Below are 14,474 nucleotides of genomic sequence, written 5' to 3'. Positions count from 1 at the left end.
CAAGAGTTCCCTGGAATGGATGAGAAAGCTCCAAAAGCCTTGGCTTCAAGAGAACTTCTAGGCAATGTCTACAGAGCACAGAATACAAAGACGATATGGCCTGAGAACTTTTAGGCATTGCCTACAGGGCATAGAATTCAAAGGCAATCTGACCTGAGAACTTGTGAGCATTGTCTGCAGGAGCAGACACAGTGGAGACTTGGTCTGGACCACAGGGGCTCAGTGGATTACCTTAACACGGAAGCTTCATTATCTGAAAGGGCAACATAGTTCACAAGGCTCCAGAATTTTCTTTTATGCATATCTAGATATTAAACTTTCGTACGACCCCAACAAAAATTTCTTGCTTTCAGTAAAAGTTGAACAACCAGTCTAGATCAGCTTAGATGATGAGGTGCTACGTTGAAGCTGGGGTTCAAATGTCCAACTATCGTGGATCAGCAGAGGACCAGGAGAGCCAGCCTGGAGATTTTAAAGAAACCTTCCCAATCAATTTAACTTTTTCACCCTAAGGTAGTTGATGCTGTGAACTTGTGTTTTCTTGGGGCTGTGTGGAGAGCAGGTAGCAATTGTGGGTGGAGTGGCTATCTGAGATCATGACATCCTTCACAAGACTTCTTCATAGGTAAAGCACACACATTTTTGCTTTTTAGTGGGAGTGAGCATACGGAATTGACTTGGTTTTCCTCCAAAACTAAAATACCAAATCCGTAGATGATCACAATGCTGGATCTGTTGATAACTCCCGAGCCTAAATAGAACAAACATCCATCCCTCAACGGTCCTCTGATGAGAGCCACCCTGGCCTTCGCGGCTACTACACAGGATACTGTTCTGCACACTCCTGCTCACTCACAGTGCTGTAATAAGTCACAGAAGCTTGGCATCGAGCCCAACAAAACACAAACTCCCCTGAAGTCCTGAGCTTTCCCATGGCAACATCACAGTCACTAGCACAGCAAACAATTGCTCTGCTCCCCCTTCCCAGCAGCGAAGGATATCACTGAAGCCAGCCTGCAGAACAGTGCTAATTACCATATATGATAGGAGATAGTGCAACGATCCCCTCGCTCTCAGCGCTGAACTTACAGTAAGATCAAAGCAGGAGACGCTTGGAGAGTTTTCCTTATACTTTCACTTTGAAAGAAGAGTGAGGGCTGTATAGAAAGTATATTCCTCGAGGATTAATGAGCCTTGCTGCCCTGATTACCAAGTGGCCCTGGCTCAACCACAACCTTCATACAAAACTCCCATTCACATCCAGCCAGCGGCTCTGCCATCTTAAAGCTGCAGCTCCCACACATGCCTGAGTCTGCAAAGTCAGAACTGCTTTTAGCCAGCTGTGTTCTCCAGTGAGCATGTCAGGTCTGCCTGGGGTAAGATGCCTCAGCAGTGGGCTAGGTGGCAGCCTTCAAAGTGAGGCCTTTTTCTTTAGACCCTTTAATATTGGAATGACATCCTTGAGGTGATAATTCTTTTTTGTATAAAGTGCCCGGACTCCCCAAATCCCCCACAATGATAATCTCTCACAGAGCAATCTGATTTCTGCCTGTTCCTGGACCATGATACCAAGCCCGAAGGAACAGACGGACTGTGACTCATGGGTAGGTATGGGTGGGGGTTTTCCACATTCCTCGTGATTTTAAGTGTTGAGCATTTCTCTTTGGAACTGTAGCAAAATTTGACACACTGTCAAAGAAGATGTGGGTTTCTTTGCAATCCTAGATTCAGAATTTATCTAGAGCTGTAGAAAGATGTAGGATCACCCAACATACAAACTGTACTCCACTTTGAGGACGTGTCATTTGAGAACTGTTGAATTCTAGAAAGTTGCTGAATATAATAAAGAACATAGAATACTAATAAAAAAGTATGGAAGTAATTATTCCAAGATATTGCAGTGATATTTTAAACCAGAAGGGGACAATAATCCAGTGGGTGGCTAAACTATGGAAGAATTCTGAAATGTAATTAAAGCCTTTTAAACATACATACGAACAACTTGTTTGTCATTCAAGACTTTGTGTCTAAATACTGACTATCAAGATGTGTTCTAGTGACAATTTAAAAGAAGGTATACCATATCATTGCAAGGATCCAGGGACTGGGACCTAACTGGGGGTTTTTAATGAATGGAGAAAAGACAAATATAGAGATACAGAGAAATGCAGAAACACACAGATGCACAGACACGCAGAAATAGCTAGGGTTGGGTGGACATTTTGATAGAGAAACCACAACTCTTATCCTCCACCCCACAAAAAGAAAATCTCAGTGTGTTTATTGTATACAGTCAAACAAGAAGTTGAAGTTATTACATGTAGATAAAGAAGGAGGCAGGGTTATTACATATAGCTGAAAAAGCAGACAGGGTTAGCTAATCTCAGTAGCAATCCTATAGGGGAGCAGTCTTCAGGCCAGAGACATCTTGGGGAAGAAAGCTGTGGTGGACAGTTTCTACGCACACCATCAACATCTGCACAAGGATCAGGGAAGGTTTTGACATTCCTCGGAGCCTCAGATGGGAAAGGCTTTGCTGTTTTCCTGGGGTCCTAGGCTAGCGTCCTTGACGTGGCATGGCCGTGTGCACAGCACACATTCGCCTTGGCTTCCTTGGCTCCTTATTGTCATGGCATTATTCTGTATTCTGATAGCAAATTTTCAACTTTGCACCAGACTGTAAAGTAGCTTCTATTTCCAATCCCTAAACAATCATCATAATTATGATTTATATAATTATGATTATACTTCTGTCATGACTTTAACAATAAAAAACTTACTTTGGACATAAAGTATGAAAGTAAAAATGAACAATGATATGTGTTATACATGCTTAATTGTCTCAGAAGACACTTTCCAAAAGCCTTTCTATGAATAAGACTTTCTTCTTTGACTCAGCGAACACCTAAAGAAAGTAGTCTCTTAGTATTGTGTTATTCTGGCTTATTTTAAAAGTATGTTTGCTTGTGTTTGCTCCACTGTGGTGGTTTGAAAGAAAATTGCCCCACTATTAGGAAGTATGGCTTTGTTAGATTAGATTTGGCTTTGTTGGAGGAAGTGTGTCACTGTGAGGTGGGCTTTGAGGTCTCCTCTGCTCAAGTTACACTCAGTAAAACAGTTCACTTTCTGTTAACTGCAGATGACGACATAAAATTCTAGCTCCTTCTCCAGCACTGGGGGGGGGGGAGTTTAACCCCATAGATGTTTTCCTAGAAAGGTTGCAGTAGCCGCGTGCTTTTGGTTTACCTATTATTCTGCTCACTGTACTATTTACCCAGTCTTGCCTGTAAGCATTTGCAAAAACAGCGGCATCCAGCCTAGTTTTATGACCTTGGGGTCTATCACGAGAGAGGACGATGGTGTTGTGGTAAAGGCTGACATTACTAGGCTCCGTCTCTACCTTCTCACAGAACCTTCCCAGCAATGCTGCTGTCAGGCAGCTCTTAGTTCACCGTCATTCGTTGGAAAGAGGATTCAAACCTTAGGATGAAGTTATTTCCCGCAGCTATTCAGCTAATAGTGCAGCTTGGATTCTTAAAGATTTATCTAGTTTTATTTTGGTGCACATAAGTATTCTGCATGAATGTATGGATATGCATCACATGTATGCATGGTACCAAACGAGGCCAAAGAGGGCACTGGATTCTGGAAACTGAAGGTAAAAATAGTTGCGAGCCACCATGTGGGTACTGGGAAGTGAACACATCTTCCTAGGCCTGATGCTCTGGACTGCAATTCTCATGTACTCAACTACTATGATACTCCATCTTCCAAATGGACAACATGCCAGACTCTTTAAGTTTCCAAAATGTATGAGAGGACGGATATGGAGAATACTTACTGTCATATTTAGAGCCCAGAAGTCACAACAGTGGCCCATTTTATGCTCTGATTATGGCTGAAAGAAAATTCTACTCTGAAAAATAGCACAACTCATATTGTCCCCAAAATTAAAGTTATACTAAGTAATTAAAATGTAAAAGTCAGCTTCTTAGAAGCGATAAAAACATAAATATAACCCTTGAGATTAATTTTGCACAAGAAAGTACCATGGTGACCCCATTTCCTTAACTTTATTACCTTGGGCATGATTAGCGCATGTCAAATCTCACCCAATGTGACCTGAAACTGCCAGAACACATGGCTTCCCCCAAACCATCATTCGAGCAGTCACAGTACCGTATATGAGTTAGAGATGTTCAGTACTGAAGAAAAGAGACAATGTAATCCTATTCACCAAGCACGTATTCTTGGATAGCTTTCCTAATAAGCAAGTTATTAAAGCAAGAAGTATGTAAGGCTTTCTGTCCTTGTTCTTAGACTGGTGATATAACTGTCCCTGTGACTTGTAATGTACTATTTCATATGCTATAGAAAGTGCTGGGGATGGTTAGATACGGAGGTTCATGATGGTAAACCTGGCCTTTGGAAGACTGAGACAAAAGGGCTATGAGTTTAGGGCTTTTCTAGGCTGCATAGAGAGACAGCCTCAGGAGAAAACAAGGAAACCCATTAATTTGACTCCTGCTCTGCCCAAGTCTATCGGAACCTAATGGTGGTATCTCTCTGAGCCTGTTTCTTTTTGTGTAAAGTAGCTATCTCTAACATGTGATTTCCCCATGGTTGTTAGAATGATCAAATGAGCAACTGTAAGCTATAATTTGTTATGCAAATCCATGAGACTTACAAACTGTAAGCTTATAATATCATTTATGTAAATAGAGAGGCATACACTAACTATATAATAGCATAGTAGCAATAAACAAGCCAAGAAACATGAGCCAGTCCAATAGTTAACTTAAAGAATTCTGTAGTTTCCAGGCACTAAATTAGGTATTTTATAAGGGTCACCCCACTGAACTCTCCAATATTTCTTCACGTGCCATCCCATTTATATACAAGGACATTACAACTCAAAGACATTGCACAATTTTGCCCAAGAGTTCACAGTAAAAAGCAGGTGAACATTCAAAATCCTGGACCTGGTGGCTTTTCATTATTCCAGTATGTCTCATGGTTTAAAAAATCATAGAAGTCTACACACAACCTGCCCCAGAGTCCCAGGAACAAAGAGAGAAGCTGAAATATAGGGAAAGACTTATATATATATATATATATATATATATATATATATATATATCACTCTAATTCTTTTGTATGAGCCACGAGGTACAGTGGTCATCTAAGGTACTAATGTAAAGCTTCCCATACAACCTAATTGTGCCTCACAGATTACCTCCAACCTTGAACATCAATCATTCCCAAACTCTCAAGTCACAGCCTGAAACATTTCCCTGATGGTGCAGGCATCGGGGGAAGCAAGGGCCAGAGAACATTGCTAGACACCGCAGTACCTAGCTGCGATTCTCACAACTGTGCTCAACTCTAACATCTGTTGGGTTTTCCAAATTCCACGCAGAAGAACTTCACAATTCTGCACACAGAATATTGCTAAGGGAAAGATGTCTCAATGTATATGGAGCTTACTTACAATCCTTGAAACCCAACTTGGATTTGGGTTTAACGTCAGGTAAAGTGCTTAGGGGAATTTTCTTGTTTAATCACTCGAAGAGAATCCAAAAGAAATTTGCGTGTGAGAATGAACTCTAAGCCAGCATGAGGAACTTGAAACACCACCAGATTCATCTTCCCAACAGATCCGTGTTGCAGTGTTGAGCCCACAGCACTCACTCTAGAATATGCTCTATACCAGGTATGTTTTCACCGTCTGTCCCTTTCCAGACTAAGAGGATAATCTGAACAATAGCTGCAAAGCTCTATGCTAAAATGACCATCACTAGAGGAGACCACTAAAGGGGAAGCAGAATGTAATCTTCAGATCATCTGCTACTTTTAAAAATTAGGATAGAACAGGCAAAATATAAAATTTACCATTTAAGTATTTTTAAATGTACAAGCCTGTGGTATTAGGGCCATTCACTGGTTATACAATTATCACCACGAATCTCTGATCATGTCGTCTGTTTTTTATCTGTTGCAAAAATTAAAACTAAAGAGTTTTCTCATCAGAAACTAATTCCAGCTCTCTAGGTATTGTACTGTGACCCAGAAATCAATACCATGGCTGTATTGGAACATGAAGTAGATTGTGAGCTTGTAAAATATTATAACAGCTACATGCAATATTCCATCCTTTAAGAAAACTCCTAAAATTTTTACTTTCCCATGTAGGTACCAGTCAAGAGAACAGTAATGTGTCATTAAGAAACTGAGAGCTTAGATAAGGTAGCACTATGCTAGATGTTTCTGTACACATCAGCTCAGTCTCGTGCCCATTGGCTCATCATTGTGTCTGTTTGGGTGTTGAATGGGCCTAGAGTAGATATGTTCTGCACAGTCTTGATCCCTGACAACCAAATTACAGAACTGGGGTCATAACCCAAATTGTCAAACTCCAAAGGGCCCCAACATCAGCACCCACCCGAGAAACCGCTAGAAATGAGAATCCCAGCTCTTCACCCTGAGTCTAGCATAGAGGGGGACAGTAATTGGTATTCTAGTGAGGTTCCCCGAAACACAAGCTCCATCCACTACTGCAATACATTTCCCCTTCACGTTCCCTTCCTCCCCTAAGTTCTCATTCATTCACATAAAATCTCCATATTTTTGTGTGTATAGATGTGTTGCTGGGAGACATGGTTGCATATTTGTACAAGTGTGTGCGGCAGCTGGAATTGGATTCCAGGTGCTCCTTGATTCTGTACCTTATTTCTGAGGCTAGGTCTCGAAGTAAATCTGCAGCTTACCAGTTGGTGACACTGACTGGTTAGGGAGCCCTTTGGGTTCTGCTACCTCTCCTGGGCTGTGATTTGGTGCACATTGCCAACCACAGACACTGGGAATTGAACTCAGATCTTCATGCACACACCGTGAGCTCTTTTACCAACTGAGTCATCCCCAGAGCCCCTGTTATGTCTATTTTCAGTTTTGCTCGTTGAATCCTTGGGGAGAACAGGATGATGATGAAAGTAAGGGAGGCCTGAGGATGCAGCTCAGAGCTGGAAGGCATGCGTGGTGTATATAAGGATGCAGCTCAGAGCTGGAAGGCATGCGTAGTGTGCATGAGGCCCCAGCTGAGAGTCTCCAGTACTACCATCAGAATATAATATCATTATTTATTTCATTATTAAATCAATGAAGAAAGCAAAGGAAACATCTCAGGCAAACTTAAGTCAGGGGGATCTTCTAAGGCCCCCTAAGGGTAGTCCTGCTGAGAGCTTGCTTAAATCAGAAGGGCAACTGCCCTTCATAAATCTGCAGCCTTTGAGGTTCTGCCACTAAGGCCTTTCTGGACAAGACATCCAACTCTGAGCGGTGGCTTGGCTCCATATCCCCTCTCCTAATAAGAACAAGAGAAACTCGTTTCACATTTCCTCATACCACAGATTTTTTCAGCAGGCCTCACCCACTCCCAGACAATAACAACATCCTTCCTGTGGGTTGGTGACCAGCTCTGTATCTGAGCAGCACAATGGGTATTTTACACAGTGGTGCTGCCAGCTCCTCCTCTTCACTTCACCTCCTGCTAGGATAACCTGAAACACGGGGAAGCAGGACTAGGGGTAGATTATTCCAACTGTCCCCCACCTTCCAATTGCCTCCAGAGTTCCTGCCCTGAGTCAAACACCACTCCATTTTCTGCCTAGAAGACAATTTAGTCTAGTTTTATACCAAGACCAGAATAAATTCTTGCTGCAGAAACAGCTTTGTCTTCATTGGACCTATAGACAGAGTTGCCACACGAGAGTGGCAGGAAAGACCTTGCTCTGTCTGGGCTTTCCTGCCCCGTGGACCTGACCACCAGCTGGAGGACTAACAAAGCTAGCGGGTGTCATAGCAGCGGTGAGGAAGTGCACTGCTGGCCAGAATTTAGTAAATCAATCAAAGCATCAAGGTGTTTCCTGTAAAGGTTGAGGCTACAGTAGGCACTAGGGAGGCCTCTGAGATCCATAGATTGAGGTCCCTAGCTAAAGTTCATCAGTTTTGGAGAGTGTACTAATGAAGAGGGTCTCAGACAGACAGACTTCATTCCCAAAGGATACGGGCAGATCTGACTTGCGGTGACAGCCGTGGTAAGGTGTGTGGACACAGTTGTATTTATTCAAGGGATAAGAGAAAAAGAGTGGAAGGGGATGCTGGGTAGGAGGACATTTGTCTTTGTTAACCCCAACGGCTGGAAATGATACCTCCAAGAAGTCCCTAAGTGATCTGGTATGCTTGTCTATAAACCACATTCCTATTTTACCTAATTAATTTCACACATATTTTCACTCTACCTATCCCTTGGGATTGGGTTTCCCATGTGCTTGCTGCATTTATCCTAATGCTGTTGCCTTCAAACTTTAAATTTAATTAGTCTTCATGTCCTGGGATCCGACTTCCCCCAAGATCATAGACCCTCTCCTACACTCTTTGATGCTTTGGTCTTGTTGGCCTCAGAGATTCGGAGGCATTTGGCTTGTCCTCCTGAGGCTTTCGTTCACCCACTCTCCTTGTTCAGCTTGGTGCAGTCTCCTCCCTGACCTCAATAAGGCTCAGCAGAGAAGCAGCAACCTGCTCTGTCCTCGTGGACGTTTGGCTTAGAGTCCTGTCTGCAGGGCTCACAGCTAGTCCTCAGGCCCCAGGCAGGGGCAGGCTGTGGGAAGCTCTGCTCAGACCCGTATAACCCAGCTTCACAGTTCATTTCTCCCCAGTGGTCAGCTGGATCAGCGGGTGGATTTCAGCCATTAAGGTAGCCAGAAGAACCAGGAAGTCTAATGTGAAGGTTTCCTATCACAGTCCTGAAGTCCAGCCACCACTCGGGCCACACACTGCCCTTCAACTCTCCAGAAGTTCAGGAAGAATAAAATGAAGAGATGTAATGTTCCTTGAAATTCAGTTTGGGCAAGTGAGGCGCTGTGAATATCCTATTGAATATTCTAGAAAGACAAATTTATTTCAGAAGGCAGAAACATCTATTCCTGTTGGCCCTTTTGGAGTAGAGCAAGCCAGGATATTTGTGTACTCATTCATAAGCAATCAATATGTTCCAATCTCTGGGTGTACCACAGACATAGGTGAAGACCTCAAGGTGGAGTTGATGTGCAGAAAGGGTCACCATTACAATAGGGTGGCAGTGGCAATGGAAGCTGTAGTAAGTGCCATGATTTTAAAAAGAGAAGAGGCCAAGTGACAGAAGGGAAACCATACAAAGGGGATGGCTAGGGTCTGGTCTTTCCTTTAAGCTGACTTCTAACAATGTGAGGCAGCTAGCCAGGTGGTGTGTGTTATGTGTGGGAGAAACAACACCGTATAGGAATCTATGTAAAGAAAGGTCCTGACACACTTGAAAGTAATGTGACCCACATGAGGCTAGCAGCCAATAGTCAGTGAGAACAGGGGAGAGTGAGGGAAGCAGAGCCAGGCTCAGAGGTATAGACCTGGAATCCCATCGACCAGGAAGCAGGAGGCAGGAGGCTCACAATTCAAGGCTTGTTTAGGATACAAAGCAAGTTCACAGAAGCCTGAGCTACTGAGTGAGACCCTGTCTCAAGTGAACAAGTGTAACAAAAGGCCTGGGGATGAGGCTCAGTGATGCTTGCTTAGTATGTGTGCTTAGCATGGTGGGTACTGGGTTCCAATCTCAGCACCCCATCCCACATCTTCCTGAAGAAGACAGTGCCATTGGGCCTTACTGCCTTCGTAAGGAGTCAAGTTTGTTTTAAGCGAGACATTAGGAGGCTGTGAGCGTTCTCAGCAGAGATGCAATGAGCAGTGTCATATAAGAAGGCAGCTGGCACTCTAGGAAGGTACTAGAATGGAGATGGGGCTGACAGCCACGGCCACGGTTAGTGGAGCTGGGAGCTGGGAAGGGATCCTCTAAAAGTCAAGATAGTAATCAGACAACCTTCAAGCCACATCTTTCTGACGGAACTGAGACAATGACCCCAAACTTATGGACGGTAATGAGACGCCTGTCGGGGCCAGGCCCTCCACACCTGCTTGAGAGTTAATTGCTCAGTACACTGGCATTCTTATCTGCCCAAGCCCTCTGGTTCTACTTGTCCTTCGGCTTCAGGCCTGCATTCCACGGATATTCCCAGGTGCCCTGTCCCGGCATGCATTCTGAAGAGATGCCTGTGAACGTCGGAAATTGTTCCACTTGGGTCACACACGGAGCTGACTGACGGGGTTTCCACAGAATGGGGCTTGCACCTTGGCTAATCTTACTTTGGGTCCTTGCAAACGTGGGGAAACCCCTAGGAACACTGTGGCGTTATGCCATCCACAAGGCAGTGCTTTCAAACTTAAAGGACCTCCACAAACACCTAGAATGATTAAGTCAAAGTGACTGCCAAATCTCCCAAGTCTGAGACTCTCCCAACAAGCTGTGCCTCCAAATTTAAATGAGGAAGGGACCTGCTCCCAGGATGGCATGCCAGAGTTCCTGGTCGCAAAATCCTCAGGTGGGAACCGGAGCACCAAGCGCATTTCTCACCAGTTGCCTCATCAGTAAATTCTGATGAGCCAAAGCCGTGGGAACTAAAGCTAGTTTCCTAACGAGACTAATTTGATATTCTGACCTAATTAATTTGGAAAACTGGTAGAGCATAAAATAAAAAGGCAGTTCCCTAGGATGTTGTTTTGAAATACATGGTCACATATTTTACATAATCTCACAGTAAGGCAATGTTCCATTCTATACACGCATAGGTTTGGATAGGTCAAGAAATAGCTACCCCTTCCAGGCCCTGTAGTCAACTAGTGTCAGGTTAGGCCAACTCCCAAGCATCTATTCCCTCCTGCTGCCCCTTCTGGTAGTTCCAGAAAGGCTATCATTTTAAACCAATCCAGAGCCCACTGCTGCCTGGAAATTCATTGCGTTTGTTCACACCGTTAGGTGGCTCTAGGGATGATGTGTTTCCAGTGTGTACATTTTCTGCCCATGGAGGCTGGTGAAATGCAGGTGTGTGTGCAGTGCACAGAGCTTCCAACACCAGGGGCTTCACGTCATGCCACACTCTTCACTGAAGAGCCTGGCCTGCTGGCTTTCTTTGTTCTTTCTGAGGCTGGCAGTTCCCGGAGTCCAGCCATTCTCACAATGGTGTCATATCAGAGAAGAAAATGGCAGAGCTCAGCACAGAGATGAGCGCTACTCTACCTCAGGAAGGCAAAGTACTGTCCCGTGGAAAACAATGAACTTTCTAGCTCAACTTTCAAAACTGACAGAAGGAGAGAGACACCTTTAACTTAGCATGTTTATCTTTATTCTCCAGAGTCCTTCAAGCCTACTCTCACCCCACCCTGGAGCCTGGAGCAACAAATATAGCACACACTCCTTCAGTGAGATGCCAGCAGGTAGATGTTGAAGCATTCATATGTATCTCAATGCTAAGCTGGCAGTGATAAATCCAAAAAAAAAAAAAATGGGTTGGTGAATCCCATATTGAATTGTCCAATTTATTATAAACACAAAAGGCATTAATAGCCCTGGCTGATGACAGACCTGGAGAGGCTGCTTTGGAGGTCAGGCTATATATCCCCATTATCATCCGGGGCACTTGGGTTAAACTGAGAGGTAAGCTCAGACTGCAATGGTAGGGATGAGCCTTGGCAATTGAGTCAGTGCATTGATGCGGTCAGAACAAGAAAAAAGTACATAAACTTGAACTGCATCTACACAGCAGATCCTAAGATAAGTGATTTAGGTCACTCCCCGCTTCCAACCCCAAGACAGGTGTTGATGTTGCTGTCAGTTTAGAAACAGCAATATGGAGGATCGGAGCAGTAGACAACAGACATACCCAAAACAGCACGGTAAAAAGTTAGCAAGGCAGTTATGTCTCACGTACCAGCTGGTCCAACCCCCTAAACTGAAATTCTCAAGCAATGTGATTGATGTTTCCTAATTCTTGGAAGATTTTTACTTCCACACTTTGGCCATCAGAGACAGAGAATCTATCATTGAGAGAACTAACTAAGAGAAGAAAGTAGTTATTAGAGAGATTATATTACTACAACCGTGTTCTAAAACACAAAACAACAACAAAAACTAACCTTTCCTAGTAGATAAAGTTTGACAGCCACTGTTTCCTGTTTAAGAAGGTCAAGGTCAAGTCAAGTCTGAAACAATGGCTGGAGACACAGTACTTATTCTAGTGACATGGGCCCACCCACCCATAGGCTTGTTACATGAAAAGCAGAATATAAAATAATGGAAGCCTCATGGTGAGGAGATTTTTGTTTAATGCTCTGATGTAACCGAATCGTTTAGAAAGTGCTTAATACAGAGGTGACAAGACATATCTACAAAAGAAAGGGTTGGCCAAACTGTGCAAGTCATGGGCAAATCTGTCCTCAACAATATAATAGTAGGCAACATGGTAACCTGGGTTCTTGGTCAGTGTTTATTCATTGACGGTTAACCTCCAAGATGGCTCCCAACAGTCCTGTTTCCTGGTACTCACGTTCCTATAAAAGATACAGCATATGCAGAAGAGGTCTGCCACTTCTGGAGAAAGTGGGTGAGCACAGTGGCTTCCCTCTGGGGTTACCCTTCTTGGATCAGCACTCTGAGGAGATATTGGGATACTGGAACTTAAGGACTCAGCAGCCTATAGTGAGATCAGTGCAGGAAGGGAGACCAGCATTCCCTGAGAAACCGAGGTCCCCTGCCAATGACTGTGCGAGTGAACTTGGAATCAAATTTTCCATCCTCAGTCAGGCTTTGACTGCAACCCTAGCCAATGGCTGGGCTAGAACCCTGTGATCTGGCTTGGGCTTATTCCGCCCAACAAAGCAGCTCCCCAATTCCTGAGCCTTAGAAATTGCTTAGGGCAATAAATGCATGCTATGTGGCAATCGTTCATAAATCCTGTTAGAATGTCAAGTGGAATCTGACTTTTGAACAACAACAAATCTTGTCAGGGAATTTTAAGAGCTCAACTTTATAAGGTCTTCCTCCTAAAAGTGTTTAAAACAACAGACGTGTTTTTACCACCTGCCACGAAATCTACTTCTTTACTACCCTTGAACATCCATGCACATGTGTGGCTACAGAAGGCCAGAGGTGTAACAACATACACATGCGTGGAGTGGTGCCCCATCACTCATTCAGGAAAAAATCTTCCTGATCACAGCTAATTCTGACTCTACTTTAAGTGTTTAGAACTCAAGTTTTATAGTCAAGGAAACACCATACCCCCCCCCATAACTGGATAATGTTTGTATTGGTATAATTGGCATGCTGCCCATGAGCGGATCAGTTTGGTAAAATAGCAAAATTGATACTGAAATAGGCAAAGGATGAGAAGGAATGATGATGATGATGATGATGATGATGATGATGATGAAAACAGCCTAGAACAGCAGCAACAACAACAAGAAGCAGTTACCACACAAGGAGCAATGCTTAGTGAGAAATGCTAGCTATTCCTGAAGAAGTTGCAGCTTCCTCCTCAAGACTGGCGAGGAGATGAGAGATTTGTATATTAGTTAAGGCTGCATGGATACATGTTTTATGGGTTAGGTTGTATCTATGAAATACGCTGTGTCCTCTTTTTATTTTTGTTTAATTGCCTACTGATTCCGATTTGTGATGTTCATGTACTCCTGGGCTTGGGGGGCTGCCCACTAGAGCATGGCCAACCTACTAAAAGCCACCCCTAAAGGAAACTGACTTTAGTCTCTAGAAATCGTCAGCTGTCTGTAGCTTCTCAGTTGGGAGTGAGGCTCATGGTCCTCTTCCACTTGGTGCTAGAATGCTGACTGGCTTAACTATATTTGGAAGGAGTTAGATGGAGGATTTGGGGATAAATATGATCAAAATCATTGTATTAAATTTTCAAAGAATTAATTAAAATATTTTTAAAAGTAAGCCAGATGGTGGTGGCACACACCTTTAGTCCCAGCACTCAGGAGGCAGAGACAGGTGGATCTCTGTGAGTTTGAGGAAACCCAGGACTGTTACACAGAGAAACCCTGCCTCAAAAATAAATAAACAAACGTATATATGTGAATATGAAGTATATATGAATATATTATATATATATATATATGAAATACTTATACCTTGACAAAGGGGGAAATAGAAAGAAGGGGAGTGAGTGCCTTGCTTTATTGGCTTATGTAATGCCCCCTAGCATAGCTAATGATTACAGCCAACAGTGTGATAGCATATTGGAAGGTTGAGAGAAAGGAGTTTTTTATGCACTGCCTCAGCTCCACATTAACTTTGTTCAGCATCCCCAAGAGTATAACTTTAGGCCATTCCTAGCACACTGTTGTTTCCAGGGAAGACTCACATAGAACACCCCATCTCTCCTAGAAGCAGATAACACTTAGGGCAGAATGGACCATTCTTATTTGAGGGTTGGTTGTATTTCTCCTCTTTCTTTAAACACCTTCTATGATGGTCTTTGACTCATTAATATTTTAATTTGAGACGGAGGGGTGGGGTTAGAGAGAGGGAGAGA

General features: G+C 43.4%; 1 protein-coding gene across 2 annotated transcripts in view; it reads right to left on the bottom strand.

The window, feature by feature from the left end:
• Maml2 (mastermind like transcriptional coactivator 2) overlaps window positions 1-14,474 on the bottom strand; it is a 324,329-nt gene that overhangs the window by 287,073 nt on the left and 22,782 nt on the right. The window lies entirely within an intron of this gene.

The sequence above is a fragment of the Alexandromys fortis genome, unplaced genomic scaffold, assembly GCF_014885135.2.
Source record: "Alexandromys fortis isolate MF-2015 unplaced genomic scaffold, M_Fortis_MF-2015_v1.1 scaffold_112, whole genome shotgun sequence".
In the NCBI taxonomy this organism is placed as follows: domain Eukaryota; kingdom Metazoa; phylum Chordata; class Mammalia; order Rodentia; family Cricetidae; genus Alexandromys; species Alexandromys fortis.
Note: the sequence above shows the minus strand (reverse complement) of the source record. Positions and strands in the feature narration are given on the sequence as shown.